A 4,287-nucleotide genomic window follows, 5' to 3' on the forward strand; every position below is an offset into this window, starting at 1 on the left:
TATACATGAGCTTCACAAAGCAGGCCGGGCCTGTCTCCCAGGAAATGCCGCCAATGGCTGCTGAGGAACCACACAGCCCATCTCCCCTCATTATTTTAATGCCTACTTCTCAGTCAATATGCCTCGATTATGGGCGCTTTAAAACATCTCCTTGCTCCCTCCTGCTGCCCTGGTGCACGGTCCAGCCTCACAAACACGTGCAACCAGCCCTGTGGGGGTGCACCCACAGCAAGGGCTCCCAGGAGGACAGATCTCCCCAGAAGTGCCCGGGGGTGAGCTGGGAGAAGCACAGCGCTGCAGCACGGCTGCAGGAACTGGGGCTTAGCACTGGGGTAATGCTGGGTGCCGTCAGCCCCTCTTCGGAAAGGAAATTGGTACGGCTAACAGCTGGACTGGAACTAAAGTCAGAGTGAAGAAATCAGGATTTCTTAAGCAATACAGACAACAATTTTAAAAGGTAGTGATGGGTCTTTAAATTTGAAAAGAAAAAAAAAAGCTAGGCTTAAGTCTTTTTTATTCTTTCCTTGAGTAGCTGTAAATAATGAAATACTAAACCGGGCAATAAGTAAGCAAGTAAATACGTAGGCTTTTCTCCTTACCATATGTATCACCCTACAAGTGGTTATGTGATCTCCAAGGGCATGTTCTTTGCACTGCCTCTCTAAAAACATCATTCTGTTTGCATTAACGTTAGAAACCCAGCTACTAACTAGATAAGAAAACCTGGGGAGAAGGAAAAAACAAATAAAGGGGGAGATGCTTGGAAGTCAGTGAAAGCAAAGCCTGCCTGCATGGTCAGGGTCTGCCCTTTCAGTGCCAAAACCACTGCCATGGACCCAACACAAATGATGGGATGGCCCCAAGGAAGAGCCCCCTAGGCCCATGCATGCTGGTTTACTGGCTGCTCGCACGACAACTTAAAAGAGGGGTGCAGGAAGATAAACTCATGTTTAAATGCCATTTGATGTATTTACACCACAAATCTGCATGCTGTGTGCTACTGCCCTTTGATTGAGAAGCAGCAGCAGCAAGCCAGGCTGAGCACGGCGCTGCCAGGCGCTGGCTGCACACCGGGAGCTGGAGGGGGCAAGTGTAAGGGCACGATGCTAGGAACATCTCTGAACGGGCAGGCGAATTGGGGTATTTAAAGGAGAATTAGGATCTGCAGAGAGACGTCTGACCAGTACATCCTTTCCTCGCTAGTGTCTTGACAATGCTCTTTTCGTAATGTTTTGTATCTAGAAGAAACAAAGTGCTCTGGAATGAAATTAAAATGGTGCCAACGTGGTATTATAACTTACTTGTTCTCATAACAAGTCCCTCTTCATCCCTACTTTTATATCGTACTAGCACTCTGAAATGGACTCCATTGTCATTGAAACGAAAAAGCAACAATTAAAATTTTGAGCTGGATTCGCTTTGTGTAACTATTTGCCTATTTCCCTGTCAGGCAGGAAAAAGACACCTGGAGCAAGACTGAATTCACACCTGCATGAATACCCTGCAACTTCAGAAGGTACCTGACAGTGCAGATGCCTGACAGGTGGGGAAATCCTGAAGAAAACCATCCTGTTGGCTCTGCTGAGGTGTGCTGACACTCCTCCACATCCCCTCTGGCTTAGAGCTCGCAGGTACCGGAGGAGTTGCACCGCCAGCATCACCTGAGGTCCTCGTGCCTCTAGGGCGAACAGCCCCCTCACCAAACACACCCCCAGGAGCACCCAAAAAGGATGCTTCTCTGCCACCTTGCATATTCCAAATAACCGGGTGCAGGGCGTGTGCTCGGCCCAACAATGTGCGACACCACAAACAAGAGGGCCCTCAGAGCTGCCAGCATCGCTTAAATGTCAGCGTTTCCTAACACTTTATCAATGAGTAGCTTAGTTCCAGAAACAAAGGGACATGTGCAAACATGTAAATGCATATATCCATATGGCTACGTACAGGCAGGTTCAGTGGTAAATGAAATGAAGTGCTCCCAGTTTTCCTTAGCCAAGTGGCTGGCTCAGAGCCTTGCAATTGTCTCATGAAATGACTTCTCAAATGAATTCTTCATCTTAATTTATCGCTTAATTTGGTTTTGGAGGAGTATTTATTAGGCTACATCTTAACGGAACTTTTTTTTATTATTATTCTACTGGTTTAGTTATGATGCCTTGCGGCATAATATAACTAAAACCAAGGATGACGACCCGTTTATATTGTATTAATACAAATAAGCTCATACTGCAGTTCTTTTTTAATACAGGATGGAGAGATATCTGTGCAGTGATTCAGTAAGTTTTTCATTGTAGATGGGCATTGTGGGCTGCCCAGAGAAGCTGTAGGTTGCTCAGGGAAGTTGTGGATGGCCCATCCTTGGCAGTGTTCAAGACCACGTTGGATGGGGCTCTGAGCAACCTGGCCGAACTGGGGGTTGGATCTAGGTGGTCTTGAAGGTCCCTTCTGCCCCATACCATGCTATGATTCTGTGATCTTCAGCTGGCCAAATATAATCGTTTTACATTATGACATTTATGAAGGAATGCACTGAACTTCCCTGTTTTAGCCTACCAGGTCACAGCAGGTTCCCGACCCCAGAAATAACCATTTCTGACCAATGTGCCCGTGGGCTGTATGTTTTCAGCAGCACTAGGCAAGAACCTCATCTGCCTGCTCTGTTCAGCCACCCACACAAAATGGTCAGTCACAACCCCTGGGGAAGAAAATAGCCATTTTCTGTCTCCTCTGACACCTTCTATTGGATGAAAGCTTTCTGTCTACCTGCACTTTCTCTCCATTTCCCTCATCAAGGTTTAAGGACAACCGTATTTTCCCTCCTTCCCACATTAGTTACGTTGCATGGAGGAGCAGAAGACACGGCTGCTGCTGCTGTTTCCAGGTCTGAGAGCACATAGCAGAAAATGCAGTAACTGCATCACAGCCAAGTTGATGTGGTTGTAATGGAGCAGGAGAAAGAGATGGGCAGAACTTAACTGACAGGCAGGAAAGACCTGATTTAGAAAAAAAATGCTATTTTCAACTGTTCCAGCCTCCCATTTCTTCTTCACCGATGTCTTACTGGAAGGGAAGCAAGAGGCAGGAGAAATGCAAGGGTTAAGAACAAGGACTAAGCCTGTCAAACCAGGCAGGCTAGCTAAAACAAACAGATCCTTTCATGCCAAGTTGGATTTCCCAGTGCAATGTTTATAGTTGGGCAATAAATACACAAAAAGCCTTATTATTTCGGCAAGGAGCTAGAAATATCCTCCAGGCCAAGTCAAAGCCATTTCTTTCTAATTTGAGACTCCCGTGCAAACTGAAGCTCTCTCTCATGCCGTTGTGCAGTTTGTTTCTCTGAACCTTAAAATAAGCTTTCAGAAAACTGGCGCTGAGCAAGAGCTGAGCCAAAGACCACTCACTCAACACCTTAGCCTGCCCCTCAGGGCAAGCATTTCAGGAAGTGTCAGTAAACTCCTTATTCATGTGCTGATGTGCCTCCAAGAATGTCCTTCAGCCTGAGTCTTTTTTCAAGCTTCCTTAGCCACCCTTCTAGTCTTTACGGTGTCAGTTTTACTCAAAGAGATAAACAAACCTGTCATTTTTACCTTTGAACAACGTACTTGACAATGGCTGTTGTATCAGGAAGTTGGGAATTTTCAGCAGCACATTGCCTTTCTTTTTCAGTGCTCCTGCTTTCCCAGCAGTGTGAGCCCTTTTCTCATAAAAAAGCGTGGACACACACACCGTAGCTGTGTTTTAACCACATTAACATTGCTCACAAGACGCTCACTGCAAACAGCCTCCAGCTGCACACACAACACGCCCAAAGGCAGGAACCAACAGAAGCTGTAACTTACAGCACCCTGGAATCAGTAACATCTCACAGTGCAAACACTGAATGAACGTTCAGAGATGCAGGTTTGAGCACTGGCACCAGTTTTCAGAATTGCAGACCAAATCAAGCACGGTGCTGGATCCACCCAACCTCACTGAAGTTGCTTGGCTGGGCTGCTCACGCTGAACAGCCTTTCTTTCCTGATACTTCTCCCCTCCACTGACTGAAGAGGGAGTCTTGGGCACCCACATTCCTGACACCTCAAGAACCTGATGTGGCAGATGGTCCTACCTAGACTCCTTCCTTCAGCAGCTGAAGAACAGAGGTACCAGGTAGGTGTAGGTGCAGACTTGAAAACCACAAGCACTGCTTTCTTCCCCCAAGTCACTTGTTTTCATCTACTCCCAGAAACGTTACTTCAGCTGAGGTACTTCAGAGATGGGATATAATAATATGAACAGCCAAACTAC

This window comes from Anas platyrhynchos, chromosome Z (genome assembly GCF_047663525.1).
Source record: "Anas platyrhynchos isolate ZD024472 breed Pekin duck chromosome Z, IASCAAS_PekinDuck_T2T, whole genome shotgun sequence".
In the NCBI taxonomy this organism is placed as follows: domain Eukaryota; kingdom Metazoa; phylum Chordata; class Aves; order Anseriformes; family Anatidae; genus Anas; species Anas platyrhynchos.